The sequence below is a fragment of the Schistocerca serialis genome, chromosome 4 (assembly GCF_023864345.2).
Source record: "Schistocerca serialis cubense isolate TAMUIC-IGC-003099 chromosome 4, iqSchSeri2.2, whole genome shotgun sequence".
Taxonomy (NCBI): domain Eukaryota; kingdom Metazoa; phylum Arthropoda; class Insecta; order Orthoptera; family Acrididae; genus Schistocerca; species Schistocerca serialis.
This window is the reverse complement of record NC_064641.1, coordinates 953447399-953464740: the sequence shown is the minus strand read 5'-3', so window position 1 is coordinate 953464740 and position 17342 is coordinate 953447399. Positions and strand designations below refer to the sequence as shown.

General features: G+C 43.7%; 1 pseudogene; it reads left to right on the top strand.

Moving 5' to 3' along the window:
* Positions 1-3379: 3379 nt before the first annotated feature.
* Positions 3380-3497, top strand: LOC126475747 (5S ribosomal RNA; annotated as a pseudogene).
* The last annotated feature ends 13845 nt before the right edge of the window (positions 3498-17342 follow it).

The following is a 17342-nucleotide window of genomic DNA, read 5'->3' as shown; positions in this document are numbered from 1 at the left end:
CCACTACAACACGAACCTAACAGAACTGAAATGTAGCCGGGTTAAGGGATCTGGCGCGAGAAATAACAAGACCTCTATAGCTGCCAGACGTACTGGAAATAATCCACAAAGCTTCGGCACACATCACTGTGGAACGCTGGCGGGATGCATAACGGCACGTCGTAAAAGAAGAGGCGAAAGTTTCAAGCTTGTTTGCCTTCGTGCATTCTGCTGTTAATCGTGTCATTATAAATGTAACAGATGACAGCTCCCGTGCTTAAATGTTTTTTTTTTTTTTTTTCTCAGATTCTGATATGGAAGGAACTGAGAGTCAGCAGGCGACTGACAATAAATTTATACCTTCAGTAGCTTTAATATTTAACTAATCCCTGCAGTACACTTTTGCGTCCCACATATCTCGCGCAGATATGCTATCCTGTTTTTAAGTTAGTAATTTTCATCACCGTTGCTTTTAATTGCAATGTTGTGATAGCTAAGAACGAGAAACAGCTATGCTTTCCGTCTGGCCATCTAAGAAGAGAGCAGTATTGTTGGATTTTTGCCGAATATTATTTCTTTCTCTTTAAAAATTAAACATTCGATGCTGTATCATTTCTCTGATCATCTCTCTGTACGCCTTAACTGCAGCTGCCCACATCGTTGTTGTTGCTGTGGTCTTCAGTCCTGAGACTGGTTTGATGCAGCTCTCCATGCTACTCTACCCTGTGCAAGCTTCTTCATCTCCCAGTACCTACTCCAACCTACATCCTTCTCAATCTGCTTAGTGTATTCATCTCTTGGTCTCCCTCTACGATTTGTAAGCTCCACGCTGCCCTTCAATGCTAAATTTGTGATCCTTTGCTGCCTCAGAACATGTCCTACCAATCGGTCCCTTCTTCTAGTCAAGTTGTGCCACAAGCTCCTCTTCTCCCCAATTTTATTCAATACCTCCTCGTTAGTTATGTGATCTACCCATCTAATATTCAGCATTCTTCTGTAGCACCACATTTCGAAAGCTCCGATTCTCTTCTTGTCAAAACTATTTATCGTCCATATTTCACTTCCATACATGGCTACACTCCATACAAATACTTTCAGTGGTGGTGGTGTGTTGGGGCTTATGGGCGCTCAACATCGAGGTCATCAGCGCCCTGACACACATTAAAAGGAACAAATGTGGACAGACCTAATGAAACTGAAGCACTCACTCAAAGAAATCAGGAAAAGAAGGAAAATGCTGCGCAAGAAAGTAAAACCTAAGGAAAGGGAAATCAGAGCAACAAGAATGCCACAGGAAATTGTCATTGGCTGGCCACTTACATGACTTCCTGACACTTAAACCTATACTTGATGTTAACAAATTTCTCTTCTTCAGAAACGCTTTGCTTGCCATTGCCAGTCTACATTTTATATCCTCTCTACTTCGACCATCATCAGTTAATTTGCTCCCCAAATAGCAAAACTCCTTTACTACTTTAAGTGTCTCATTTCCTACTCTAATTCCCTCAGCATCACCCGACTTAATTCGACTACATTCCATTATCCTCGTTTTGCTTTTGTTGATGTTCATCTTATATCCTCCTTTCAAGACACTATCCATTCCGTTCAGCTGCTCTTCCAGGTCCTTTGCTGTCTTTGACAGAATTACAATGTCATCAGCGAACCTCAAAGTTTTTATTTCTTCTCCATGGATTTTAATACCGACTTCAAATTTTTCTTTTGTTTCCTTTGCTGCTTGATTGATTGAATAACATCGGGGAGAGGCTACAACCCTGTCTCACTCCCTTTCCAACCACTACTTCCCTTTCATGCCCCTCCACTCTTATAACTGCCATCTGGTTTCTGTACAAATTGTAAATAGCCTTTGGCTCCCTGAATTTTACCCCTCTCACTCTTAGAATTTGAAAGAGAGTATTCCAGTCAACATTGTCAAAAGCTTTCTCTAAGTCTACAAGTGCTAGAAATGTAGGTTTTCCTTTGCTTAATCTTTCTTCTAAGATAAGTCGTAAGGTCAGTATTGCCTCGCGTGTTTCAATATTTCTACGGAATCCTAACTGATCTTCCCCGAGGTCGGCTTCTACCAGTTTTTCCATTCGTCTGTAAAGAATTCGCGTTAGTATTTTGCAGTTGTGACTTATTAAACTGATAGTTCGGTAATTTTCACATCTGTCAACACCTGCTTTCTTTGGGATTGGTATTATTATATTCTTGTTGAAGTCTTAGGGTATTTCGCCTGTCTCATACATCTCTTCCAAAGCCGTTAACAGTTCTAATGGAATGTTGTCTACTCCCGGGGCCTAATTTCGACTCAGGTCTTCCAGTGCTCTGTCAAACTCTTCACGCAATATCATATCTCCCATTTCATCTTCATCTACATTCTCTTCCATTTCCATAATATTGTCCTTAAGTACATCGCCCCTTTATAGACCCCCTATATACTCCTTCCACGTTTCTGCTTTCGCTTCTTTGCTTAGAACTGGGTTTCCATTTGTTCTCTTAACATTCATGCAAGTGGTTCTCTTTTCTCCAAAGGTCTCTTTAATTTTCCTGTAGGCATTATCTGTCTTACCCCTAGTGATATGTGCCTCTACATGCTTACATTTGTCCTCTAGCCATCCCTGCTTAGCCATTTTGCACTTCCTGTCGATCTCATTTTTGAGACGTTTGTATTCCTTTTTGCCTTCTTCATTTACTGCCCACATCACTGCAGGTTAATTGGACCAGCTGTAAAGCGGTAAAGCTGATGTCCTGCATTATCGCTCAGTCGATGTGCGCGTAACGCACGGTATAAGTCTTATTGTTACTGTCGTACTTGACTGTGCTCGAGACAGGTTGACTTCCACTCTACGTGAAACGAAACCACACGAGATTCCAGCAAAAGCGGAAGAATCCATTGTTTCATGTCTACATCATGTTTATTCTTACGACGAACACAATATTCCAACGCCCTGCCGCACCGTACCATCCGCCATAGCCAGTGAAGACCTGGACACACTCGTCAGCTCACTGTCTGAGCCAGTCCAACTGGTCTCACATTTGCAGAGACGCTGCGGAGAGTTTCCGAGGCACCGACGTCGCCTGCCCAAGCAGCTCTGTCATGTACACACTGGGCGGCGCCACAACGTAACTTCTGATGCCTTCCACGTTCGGAGCCCTGAGGTGAGGCCAGCCGGGGCCTGTATTGCGCTCTTAACACCGCTGCTGCCAGCCGCAGATGACACAAAAAACCCGATGTGAAACCAAGGAGGCAATCAAAATAGTGGAGGCACACCAAAGTCTCTCTTGCAGAATCTGTAGGTGAAGCATCACGTGCCAGTAATTCCACAACAACCGGGGGCTGAAAAGAAACTCCCAAAGAATCCAACACACCACAGCGTAAATTACTGTTCACACATAATAAGGCAACGGCCTTGCCGCAGTGAATACACCGGTTCCCGTGAGATCACCGAAGTTAAGCGCTGTCGGGCATGGTCGGCACTTGGATGGCTGACCATCCAGGCCGCCATGCGCTGATGCCTTTTTTCGGGGTACACTCAGCTCTTGTTGCCAATTGAGGAGCTACTCGACCGAATAGTAGCGGCTTCGGTCAAGAATACCATCATAACAACCGGGAGAGCGGTGTGCTGACCCCAAGCCCTTCCTAGCCGCATCCTCCACTGAGGATGTCACGGCGGTCGGATGGTCCCGGTAGGCCACTCGTAACCTGATGACGGAGTGCTTTTTTTACGTGTCCTGATAATAAAGTTCTTGTTGCCGGCCGCTGTGGCCGAGCGGTTCTAGTCGCTTCAGTCCGGAACCGCGCGACCGCTACAGTCGCATGTTCGAATCTTGCCTCGGGCTTGAATGTGTGTTATGTCCTTAGGTTAGTTAGATTTAAAGTAGTTTCTAAGTCTAGGGGACTGATGACCTCAGATGTTAAGTCCCATAGTGCTTAGAGCCATTTGAACCATTTTTGAAGTTCTTGTTATTTCAATTCAGTGAAGTAGCAGAAAATAACAGAGCTTACGATTGAATCTTTCGTCGTGTGTTTTCCTTCATTCCTGTTCCAGTTAGAAGGATTTGCTGATCCTTTATGACCTTTTCCTTTTGGAACTGATTGTATATCTATTCCATAATTAACATCAGTGATTATGGATGACATGATATTTTACCCAACAATTGTTCTCCACGCACTGACAAACAACCAAAGCCAATAAAAACACGCCATTATGGTTAGGCAACAGCCGGTGCGCTACTGTTTTCTGTTTCAATGTATATCATGCAGTAGGGACGAGGCGAAACTGCCACACACGTTCATGAAGTAATAAACTGTGAAAGCAACACGGTTGACATAAAACACATATCGTGTACAAAGCGAGTTTTCCTTTTTCAAACCTTCTTAGATGCTGGTGCTTGTTAAGGATATTCACAGTTCAGGTACCTTATCATGCAAATGATTCCCACAGTTTTGCTTTGCAAGCAGGAGTGGATGCACAGACTTTTGCTCCTCTAACCTATTTTGCAAGTAAGTTTTAGGGTAGACGCAAGTTGTTTTCCGCGTGTTTTAAGGGCGTAATCCACGGAAGGCAGCATGCAGAACAAAATGGTGGCAACAACTCGTTCTCGAGAAAAAGTGGATTGATCACAGTTTCCTGGCGGACACATCATTTAGGTGTTCCAAAAATGAATCAGGCGATGCAGTGGGTGGAGCCAGATAAGAAAGGCGTCATCCGCGCCAAAAGAACGTAGGTTTCAACTCCAGTGGCTGGAGTGCTCTGTCCTTGAAATCTTCCATAAAAAGATTGGCCACAATGGATGACAAGGGATTAGCAATAGCGATACCATCAGTCTGCTCAAAACATTGGGTCACTGAATGAAAAGTACGTCGAGGTGAGGACATTCTTAAACAGATGAACAAGATCGCCTTCCAGCTTCTCTCCAGTGAGCAGCAGTGATTTCTGCAATAACAATAGTGTGAAAAGTGACGGTGTAAGTTGGAGATTCTTGAGCTGACGGACGAAATTTTTAGAATTACATTTGTGTGATGACCACATTTTGCTAAGAAAGGACTCAGTTTGTACTGCTAGAGGTTTTGTCAGATTATATGTTGACATCCCCGCATTACTAACAGTTGGTCAAAGAGGCACGGTGTCCTTATGAATCAAGCAATCCGGAAAATCTTACAGGAATGGGTGCTTGGGTACGAAGTCTCTTGTGCACAACATCAGAGATCAGCGATAGTAGTACGAGGCTTCGGTCTCTGCCTCAGCAGTGTGTGCGCTGCACCTGAAAATGTCGATCAGTTGCGCCGATGGAATATTGTCAAAATATCACAACGACATCTGACGTCTCACCCGGGAATTATACTTACAACTAGTCTGCCGGGAAAGCCTCAAGCGGCCGCAGCTCGTGGTCGTACAGTAGCGTTCTCGCTTCCCGCGCCCGGGTTCCCGGGTTCGATTCCCGGCGGGGTCAGGGATTTTCTCTGCCTTGTGATGCCTGGGTGTTGTGTGATGTCCTTAGGTTAGTTAGGTTTAAGTAGTTCTAAGTTCTAGGGGACTGATGACCATAGCTGGTAAGTCCCATAGTGCTCAGAGCCATTTCAACCATTTTGAAAAGCCTCAAGCAAAACACGCAGGATGAAAGTGTTTTAGGTTTTAGGTCGTTGTCTGTATAAGTTATGTGAAATCCACAGAATAATGACGCACATAGACAAATAGTATTTATGAAAGGCATAAAGTTGGGTCAAGTGTTCAGTGCTCCATGAGCCTCACTGCAAACTGGGCAACAAACGCCGTCCAAATCTGATGACTACGGGTCGGTTCGCTTCATGTGGTATAATGTATTACCAAGTTTCACAGTCAAAGAAGCGTTGGAGTCATGTTGATAATGTACAGTAATGTACATGTAGCTACTGGGAAAAAAAAAACAACATTGCCGTGCGGGATTAGCCGAGCGGTCTATGGCGCTGCGCTCATGGGCTGTGCGGCTGGTCACGGCGGAGGTTCGAGTCCTCCCTCGGGCATGGGTGTGTGTGTTTGTCCTTAGGATAGTTCAGGTTAAGTAGTGTGTAAGCTTAGGGACTGATTACCTAGGCAGTTAAGTCCCATAAGATTTCACACACATTTTTCTTTTTTTTTTTAAAAAAAAAGAAACATTGTTATTGTTTGTGTCATCGACCGCTGGTTGACTTCTTGTAGTTGTGTGTACCTGTCGTTCGGTAACTATCCCTATCATGCTACTGTATCCTACTTTATTGATGATCTGCCTTAAATACCCATATCTAAGCCCACACCTGCGGTTCTCTTCTCACACTATCCTTTCAATCAAAGTTTTCTACGTGGTGTAATGAACGACAGCGCTCTAGAACTGTTGATAAATGCAATATAATGCGTAATAATAGATGGTTGTTATAACATCCACGATATATATATATATATATATATTTTTATTACGAGTGGAATATGAACGTGTGGAAAATTACGTAACTCAGCGATATTCATTCAATTATGTAATTATTTCTTAAAAAGATGATAATTGTGTAAAACAGAGACAATATTTGTATCACATTCTTTGTTAATCTATGTCATTCTTTTCTTTTGCTTTGTACCCTTTTGTCGTCTTCTTGTGATGTACGTCGATGATGGAAGACACGAATCGATTTGAGGTCTGTTGAATGAAAAATATTTAATGGAAAATTATTGTACTTTTATGTTCATTTGCGGGTAAAAACAAATAGAGCCAAATGCGTTAAAAGTATTTATGATTAATTATTGAAAATTCACTTCCTCTTTTAATTATAATTTTGTATTAATTGTTTTATCATAGCTGAAAGAAGCGCAGCCATTGTTAGTTGCGATGATATAGGAACTTCGTCTGTACGTCTAGTTGAAAATAGCATGGGTTTGTGTTAAACTAATTTGCAAAACAATTTAATAATTTTTTTATTGGTGGCATCAGTTTAAATGATTAATTGTTTATTGAGCTAAGGAAAATCTTAATTAAAAAAGAAATCCTCTATCTTTTGTTGGCCGCCTTCTTAACTTTTATCACAGCAGCAAATTTAAATTACTTGAAACAATATTCCGACGTGTAAGAAATAAATGTGCACCGGTGGTACTGAACTCTATTTATAAAAGAAAAAATTAATGGAATCAGACCGCATTTTCTAAGCTGATGGTATTTATTGTTGAACAAGATTTCATTGCTGATGTATGAGGCCAAAATTAAACTACGCACGATTCACGGAGAAAAGTATTTCTATAAGTGTTGTGTGCGGGTGGTATTCTGTGGTTCCTTTTGATGATAAATTTGCTAAGAATAATTAAATCCATCGAACACAAAAATTATAAAAGCTCTGATGTACGACCTGTAATTTTAGTGATATGAACACAACTTACAGTCAACATTATAACACTACGTCAGGTGGAATTCTTGTGCAATTTGAACAAAATAATTATCCGGGAGAAGTTGTAGTATGAATAATGCATTATACGTGTGTATAATATCGTCAGTATCATTTACAAAATCAAATCAATGCAACTGCTAAAAAAAAAGAGAGTGAATTCAAACCGCAGAATACTATAGAGTATCATATCATCCATATTCATTGCATTTGTCCATGTTGATAATACACAATAACCGCCACATTGTGACAGTATGAGCTGCTTTATTTCCCTCGCACAATGTTCCACAGCTTGTCATAGTGCGAGTTAATTATGCCGCTCTTACAAGGCAATTGGTAACTCTGGAATATAATACACTTCGATTAACTATTGAATAAGACTGTCGCCACTACGCTTTATCACCTAGTAAAGAGTAAAAGGAACTTCCACCGATTGTCAAGTCAAAATTTGAACAGTTATGCTGCACATTGGTAACATATTATCATGATAGTCGTATCGTGAGGCACAGTAATACGTTAGTTACCAGTGAGCACTGCTTTAAGAACGCAGAACACCGAAAGACTCGTACTTCCTTATGTGATACTGTAGTGAATAAATGCCTGTATAAGCAAAAACATCCTATGGAAGAATCAAATAAAAACTAGAAAGATAGCAAATGACAAGTGAACTGTTTATTGGTCAATGTCTGGATGAACAACTGTGAGCCGTTGCCTGCGGAGCCATTATTGTAGCCAAGCGTGCACCTCTTCTTCTAAAGCAAATCGCGGGCCACTGTCTTCAGGGCTCCAAATCTACGGAAATCGCATGGTGAGAGGTTGGGATTTTATGCAGAATGTATGAGGGCTTCTCACCGAAAGTTCTGCAATGAACTGGAAAGAACTTTGGCAATAGGAGGGACCATTCGGATAAAATTGTTAACAGTAATCACTTACATTTTTATTCATCTGTTTCGTTTTCATTCGACTGTCCCGTACACAGGGTGTTTCCAAATTACATCGACAGACTTCGAGGGGATGTAGAGGGTATCTTGAGGAACAAAACGAGAATAGGTACTCGTGTGCGGAAACGTCATCCGACGAATCTCCGGAGCGCCGAATTTATATGCCCCGGTGCCTGTAAATGTATGTGTGATTCCATGATGATAACATAAATTTTCAGGATGTATCAATTTGGGACAAGGAACAGTGGTCCAGAAACGACCGATTCGAAAATTCTAAGCGAAAATCGGTCTGATAACCTCTGACTGTGAATACGTGTACTTGTATTGTTGTTGCTGACCCTATAAGGTAGACAAATTGAGAGGTGATAGTTTGGACCAAAACAAGACAAAAATGCCCGGTAAATACGGGCTCCAAAATCCATACCTGAGGGGCTGTGAACACTTGTTCATCTTCACTACTGTGAAACATACCTCATCTGTTGAACAACTGCTCATACCTCTTAAGATATTCATTTTAGAGCCTATGTTTACTCGACGATTTTCTCTTCTTTTGGTCCATACAACCTCCTCCAAAAATGGGAAAAGCAAATATAAAAAGAAAAACCTTGTTGTAGAAGTGAAACACAGGTGCCTGCGCCTGCAACCTCGACACGATTTCCTATACTCATTTGTTCCTCAAGACACCTTCTACAGCCTTTTGAAGTAAGCCGATGTAATTCAGAATCACTGAATTTGCACGTATGTAAGCCTAGTTACTTGTCCATTTGTGCTGTCGCATTGTTTTGGAATATATTACTCAGCGAGTATTGAATTATCTGTGGAGCACGTCCGTCACTACCGTCAAAAAATAGTTCGGCGTAGTACCACCCGGTTGTCGACCTAAAGTTATTTCCTGAATATATACAAAAATGCAGGTAAAATTTTCACAAAGATCTTTTTAAAGCGATTTAGTTCCACCCTAGACTCAGCCCAACCTATAGAACAAGCAGTAGTCCGAAGCAATTTTAGCACTATTGACCACATTCTGACCGTTAGTGAAGTGATAAGCAGAGCGAATGAATACCAACTGCCTCTCTGCATTGCCTTTGTTGACTTTGAAAAGGCATTTGACTCCATTAGCCATGTAGCTGTCCTCCAAGCTTTGAGTGAGCAAGTAGTGGGAGCAGCATACATTGAAGTGCTCAGGAAAATCTACGAGAATTCTTCAGCTTATGTCAACATCGGCGAATCAACTCAAGAATTCCGCATCATGCGGGGTGACAAGCACGGCGATCCCATCACCCCAAAACTGTTCTCTGCTGTATTGGAAAGGGCTATGTCAAAGCTGAGCTGGGAAGGTAAGGGAATTAGAATTAATGGAAGAAGGCTTACAAACTTGAGATTTGCTGATGATATTCCCTTACTGACCAAAGACTTCGCAAAGCTCCAAAACTTAGTTGCAGATCTTGCATCGGAATGTCAGCTGGTTGGTTTGAACATGAACCTTTCCAAAACAAAAGTAATGTCCAACAAATGGGTCCCAGCTGGAAACGCGAAAGTCAAGGACAGTCTATTACAAGAGGTCAGTGAACATGTCTACCTTGGCCAGATTATAAATATGAAGGGAGACATAAGGCTAGAAATCTATCGACGCATCAAGCTTGACTGGCAAGCATTTGGGAGGAATTCAACAGTATTTAGATCAAAAATGCCAGTAAATCTGAAGAAAGCAGTATTTGATCAATGCATTCTTCCTGTGATGACGTATGGCTGCGAGACATGGACACTGACCTCATTTACAAAAGGGAAACTTAGGACCGCACAGAGAGCCATGGAAAGATCAATGCTGGGCTATACAAGAAAGGATAGGAAAAGGGCAGATGACATCCGGTCTGTGACGAAGGTTAATGACATCTTAGAGACAGTAGGTTCCTTGAAATGGCAGTGGGCTGGCCACGTCGCAAGAAGAAAAGACAACAGATGGCCGAAGCTAGTACTGGAGTCCGAGAGAACACAGGAGGCGTAGAGGAAGACCACCAGGCAGATGGGACAAAGACATCAAGAAGATCACTGGTAACACCTGGCAGAGAACTGCCCAAGACCGTCCCACTTGGAGAAGACTGCTGAAAGCCTACCTGAATCCACGACTCGAAGAGGCCACATCATTTAATGATTGAATTGGCTGATGATGATGATGATGATTATGCAGGTAATATATTCCGTACGCTTAAGATGTCGGTAACGAAAGTGAAATTCTAGTGTCTCCCGTCAATTAGTACTCGGAATGCAGCCTATATTGGCTTTAATTAGGTTCACAATACGCTGTACGATGCTTTGCGATGACTGCTATGCAGGAGGGATAAGATTTATAGGCCACAGCGACAGGTGCCATTGTCAGGCATCTCGGCAGAGGAATCGAGAGCCAGGAACGAAGGTGAATGAGCAATTACCGCTCCACGCAGAGACCGAAAGCGGAACGTATTAGTGGAACAATAATGGCTATCGCGTACAGACGTGACCGGCTGAGAACAGATGTAGATTTCGATAAGGATCGGACGTGCCTTGCAGACGTTGCTGGAGAAGGCGCCTTATCAGTTGGCGGTCATCTCCGCGGCTGCGCCCGCACCAGCCGATGCTTGTCTGCGGGCCGTGGGGCGGCATTTTACCGAGAGCGGCCCTGCTGTCGATCTGTGGAGCGGGCAGGCAATATCCGGAGCGGCCGCTAACGACCTAATTGTGTTTAAAAGGCGAGCCGCCGGCCGGCAGGAGCGCGCAGCACTACCTGCTCGTCTGCGCATGGGCACAACGGGCGCCAGCCCGGCTCGCGCAGATAAGCGGGCGATGCCTGCCCCCGTCGCGTCTGCTCTTAATTAACAGGCCGCCCTCGCAGAGGCAGCTGTGGGGGGTGGGATGGGGGCGGGAGCGGGCACAGATTTATGAATTGCCCTCGGCGGCGTCCTCACCAGAAAACCGCAGCGCCGTCTTTCTCTACAGACAGGGGGAGAGGAAATGGTGGGGGGTCACCGTGTAGGGAGAGTGGGGGCTGACACGCCGCCCGCCAAAGAGCAACGCGCGGCAGCTTATAAATCAGCCGGCGCCACGCAACCGCACAAGTCGTTCCCGTGAGCAGTCGCTGAGAAATACGGAGGCGCCCTACAAAAATACGAACAGGTAGCCTCCAACCTGTACTTCCGATCCCTCACTATTGCTCATCGTGCTGAGTCCCTTATCGTGTACCATTGACAAGAGAGATAAACAGCAAAAAGAGCGGCACGTTTCGACCTGAGCCCCTTTAGTAGGCCCGTGAGAGTTACGCAGCCGCTCCCCAGACTCCTGCGGTGGACGCTACTACGAATGCCGGACATTTGCCACGCCGGACGTTTGCCACGCCAGACACTTGCCACACTTGCCCCTTCGCTAGGTAGCGACCCCTTAGGTAAGGGACGCCCTTCCTCGTACTCCTTCTGTCCGCTTTGAAACCGTCGTCTCCACATCTTTCTCGATACAACCAGTACGTAAGGGACCTTCTTCTTCCACATCTTGGCCAAATACAGAGCTTCTTTTCCGAAATCGAAATATTTGTAACTTTTGGGAAACGAAAGCAATACCGACGATTATGTCAGTATGTAATTAGTTCTGCCAAGTATAAATATAGATCCCTCTGTCTGTACGGTAGCTTCCTTTCACGCTTACTGATTGCGATAGATACAGTCCATCGCCATGGGAGCAACAAGAAAGGAACGATGTAAAGAGAATGCGAATGAACGCTAATCATTTCTTTTTGATCACTGCATTTGTGCCTACTTTAATAACCACAATTGCATGCCCAAAAGACATTAAGAAAAGAAGAAATGGGTATGTGAATGCGTGAAAAGAAGAACGACATACTCCATATTAATTTACTCTCTAAAATGCGATATGTCTTGCGGCGAAACATTGGTTAATAAAGTGTAGCCGGACAAGTTCACAACATGACTGAAAATACGTTCACCAAATAGAGATAAGAACATCTATGATTGACATGTCATCTAAAGTCGACGTACAATTTTAAAATGTTAGAAATAAGGAAATGAAGTAATACAGAATGCTATGCTTGTAACGTACATTGTTTAACTCTGGTATTTACAGGGTCACAGACAAAGCATCTTAAGTTTTGGAGGGAAAAGCTGTAATTGTAATTATCTGCACTACAACAGAAACAAGAAGCACAACTTACGGAAAAATAATACAATGTGTGTTCCAGCTCACAAGCGACATTGAAGCAGATAGTTCCTGTGACACAGTATTGGCAGAGGCTATATTCGCAACCGAAATCAATAAATAACTGGCTCCTTTTACCGACCCTCGGTCTCAGATGAAACAGTTGCTGAACAGTTCAAAGAAAACTTGAGTCTCATCACAAATAGGTTCCCTACTCACAAAATTATAGTTGACAGTGACTTCAATCTGCCTTCCGTATGTTGACAAAAATAAATTTTCAGACCCTATTGTAGACAGAGAACAACTTTCGTAATTGTTGTAAATGCTTTTTTAAAAAATTATTTTGAACATTTAGTTCACGAGGCCATTCAAATTGTAAATGGTTACGAAAACACACTTGACGTGTTAGCGACAAATAATCCTGAGCATCACGACGGATACAGGGATTAGTGAGCACACAGTCGTAGCGAGGCTCAATTCCGTAACAAACAAATTCACCAAAACTAAACACAAAATACATCTATTTATAAAAGCAGCTAAAAATTCGGTTGACGTCTTTCTAAGAGGCAGTCTCCAATCCTTCCAAACTATGTAACTGAAGACCATATGTGGCTTCAGTTCAAAGAAATAGTATCAACAGCACTCGAGAGATTCATACCAAATAAATTAATAAGAGACGGAACTGATCCCCCATGGTACACAAAACACGACAAAAAGCTCATGCAGGAGCACCGAAAAAGTCACGTATAATTTAGACGAACGCAAAATCTCCAAGACTGGCGAAGTTTTACTGAGGCTCGAAATTTGTTGCGGATATCAATGCAAGATGCATTTAATAGTTTCCACAACGAAACTCTCTCTAGAAATTTGGCGAAAAATCCAAAGAGATTCTGGTTCTGTGTTAAGAAAACCAGCAGAAAGACTCAGTAAGCGATGAGGATGAGGCGGAGGAGGAGGAGGAGGAGGAGGGGGAGGGGGAGGAGGAGTAGGGGGAGACAAGGGACCCAACCCTTCGCAGCAGGTAAAATCGTGGCAAATGTCCGGCGTGGCAAATGTCCGCACACCGCTACTACAGTGCTATCACAGAGCCGTTCACGGTTAATTTATTTAAACTCAGGAAGCAATATACGGTGCATGACGGGGGGTAACTTGTACCATTTCTAGCCCTGAGCTACTCGGAGAAAACGAACCACCACAGCCATGTATCGAAGAAATTTATTTCAAACGATTAGTTTCGGCGCAACAGTTACGCTATCTTCAAGTCCAATATAAACTAAGAGAGTACTTTCATTCCTTGGCCCACCTATCGCAGAATCCATATAATACTAGTTGTTGTGGACCGCATATAACAGCAGTGTATACTATAGAACGTGTTCAAATTCCCTGAGCTCTTCCGCTCGCAAACGGAGCGAGGTAAAATTGACAGACTGTACGCTATAGTGTGAGCCTTGGTGCTTATTACCCCGCCTTCCCTGTGGGTAACGCCAGATGCATGCTGGTGGCAGTAGGAACATTCTGCAGTCCACCGCGAATGCTGGTTCCTTAAACTTCGCAATAGCGTCCTCTCCCTTTCAGTGCTTCCCATCCGAGTACACGAAGCATTTTCGTGATATTAGCGTCTTGGTTGAATTTAACAGTAACAAAAGTCTAGTAGCACAGCACGCCTCTCAATTTACCAAGTAAAGTTTATGTCGGAATGACTGGACGATCAATTAACACCGGGATCAAAGAGCATAAGCGACATTGCAGGTTGGGGCAGGTGGAGAAATCGGCCATGGCAGAGCACGCACTGAATGAGACCGACCACGTAATAAAATTCGCCGACACGGAAGTTCCGGCTGTAGAGAAGCACTATCACACGCGCTTGTTCAGAGAAGCTGTAGAAATACAAAAACACGCGAACAGTTTCAACAAGTAAGAGGAAAGCCTTAAGGTACGCGGATCCTGGCTTGCCGTACTGCAGCGAACGACCGTCGCAGGTAGCAAGAGGAGAACCGCACCGGAAATGACCGCGGAGAAGCCCTCGGACGTTGGCGCGCCAGGTACATATAGTCTGCGGCCGCGAGCTCGGCTCCAGTTCACCACCGGCAATGGAGGGTGAAGCTTTGACAATGCCAGCCACATGTGCTGGCGAAACGTCAGAAAAATCATTAGATGAACGTCGGCCGAAGAACCCGAGACAGAAGCCAATAGACAGTTTGTCAACAAGTGGCCACGAAAGCCTTAACAATTTTGAATTCTATGTATGATGGATTACTTTCGGTCTGTTTCGTTAAAGGATAGTTGTACCAGGGTAAAATGAAGATGAGGACTCCACTCCACACTGACCACGAGATGATCAGAGATGGAGTATGACCTCGCACTGGGGAGATATGAGGAAGGAAGCCTTTCTATGATAACCATCCTTGTATTTAATTAAGGCGGTTCAAGGAAAACAGAGAATTTAGACGGTAAGGAAAGAACCTGAACTGCCTTCATACTGAATGCCAGCCTAGTGCCTTACCACTGCCTCAGGTACGTTGCTCGTTATTATACAAGGTATATCAAAGTATATATTGTACAAGGTATGTCTGAGACAGCAAAGGACTTGGAAGAGCAGTTGAACGGAATGGACAATGACTTGAAAGGAGGGTATAAGATGAACATCAGCAAAAGTAAAACGAGGATAATGGAATGTAGTTGAATTAAGTCAGGTGATGCTGTGGGAATTAGATTAGGAAGTGAGACAAAGTAGTAAAGGAGTTTTGCTATTTGGGGAGTAAAATAACTGATGCTGGTCGAAGTAGAGAGGATATAAAATGTAGACTGGCAATGGCAAGGAAAGCGTTCTGAAGAAGAGAAATTTGTTAATATCGAATATTGATTAAGTGTCAGGAAGTCGTTTCTGAAAGTATTTGTAGGGAGTGAAGCCATGTATGGAAGTGAAACATGGACGATAAATAGTTTGGACAAGAAGAGAATAGAACCTTTCGAAATGTGGTGCTACAGAAGAATGTGAAGATTAGATGGGTAGATCACATAACTAATGAGGAGGTATTGAATAGAATTGTGGAGAAGAGGACTTGACTGGAAGAAGGGATCGGTTGGTAGGACACGTTTGGAGGCATCGAGGGATCACAAATTTAGTACTGGAGGGCAGGGTGGAGGGTAAAAATCGTAGAGGGAGACCAAGAGATGAGTACACTGAGCAGATTCAGAAGGATGTATGCTGCAGTAGGTACGGGGAGATGAAGAGGCTTACACAGGATGGAGTAGCATGTGAGAGCTGCATCAAACCAGTCTCAGTACTGAAGACCACAACAACAACAACATCAAAAAGAATCATGCAATTGAAAAAACTGATAAATATATTATGTTGTTGGAAATCCGTGATTGGTCAAGGTACTGTTGGAAAGAGCAAACTCTCGAGTCTTACTACGCAGCAACAAGTGTGCACCCACTTGTGTTCTAGTAAAAATGGAGTCAGGACAATATGAAGTGTTTTGTGTTCTATGTTTTGCGCAGTTCGCGTCAGTAATAACTATTCAGCGAGACTTTTGTACTAGATATGGTGCGGATTCTTCTAGAGTCCAGAGCATTAGACGGTGGCATGAACAATTCCGAGAAACAGGATGTTTGTGTAAAGACAAGTTGCCGAGCCGTTGAAAGGATCCTGTAGCCTCCTATCATTAGTCCGGTAGCCCACTTTCACTAGCATTTCCCTTTCTTTTCCTTATTTCTCTTTTTTCATAGTTGATTGAATGAATGTGTTTGTGTGTCACGTTGCTAGACGGTGGCGTAGTCTGCTGCAGGAAGTCTGCAATAGTACGAGGGCAGTTCAATAAGTAATGCAACACATTTTTTTTCTGAAACAGGGGTTGTTTTATTCAGCATTGAAATACACCAGGTTATTCCCCAATCTTTTAGCTACACAACACTATTTTTCAACGTAATCTCCATTCAATGCTACGGCCTTACGCCACCTTGAAATGAGGGCCTATATGCCTGCACGGTACCATTCCAATGGTCGATGCCGGAGCCAACGTCGTACTGCATCAATAACTTCTTCATCATCCGCGTAGTGCCTCCCACGGATTGCGTCCTTCATTGGGCCAAACATATGGAAATCCGACGGTGCGAGATCGGGGCTGTAGGGTGCATGAGGAAGAACAGTCCACTAAGGTTTTGTGAGCTCCTCTCGGGTGCGAAGACTTGTGTGAGGTCTTGCGTTGTCATGAAGAAGGAGAAGTTCGTTCAGATTTTTGTGCCTACGAACACGCTGAAGTCGTTTCTTCAATTTCTGAAGAGTAGCACAATACACTTCAGAGTTGATCGTTTGACCATGGGGAAGGACATCGAACAGAATAACCCCTTCAGCGTCCCAGAAGACTGTAACCATGACTTTACCGGCTGTGGATATGGCTTTGAACTTTTTCTTGGTAGGGGAGTGGGTGTGGCGCCACTCCATTGATTGCCGTTTTGTTTCAGGTTCGAAGTGATGAACCCATGTTTCATCGCCTGTAACAATCTTTGACAAGAAATTGTCACCCTCAGCCACATGACGAGCAAGCAATTCTGCACAGATGGTTCTCCTTTGCTCTTTATGGTGTTCGGTTAGACAACGAGGGACCCAGCGGGAACAAACCTTTGAATATCCCAACCGGTGAACAATTGTGACAGCACTACCAACAGAGATGTCAAGTTGAGCACTGAGTTGTTTGATGGTGATCCGTCGATCATCTCGAACGAGTGTGTTCGCACGCTCCGCCATTGCAGGAGTCACAGTTGTGCACGGCCAGCCCGCACGCGGGAGATCGGACAGTCTTGCTTGACCTTGCGGCGATGATGACACACGCTTTGCCCAACGACTCACCGTGCTT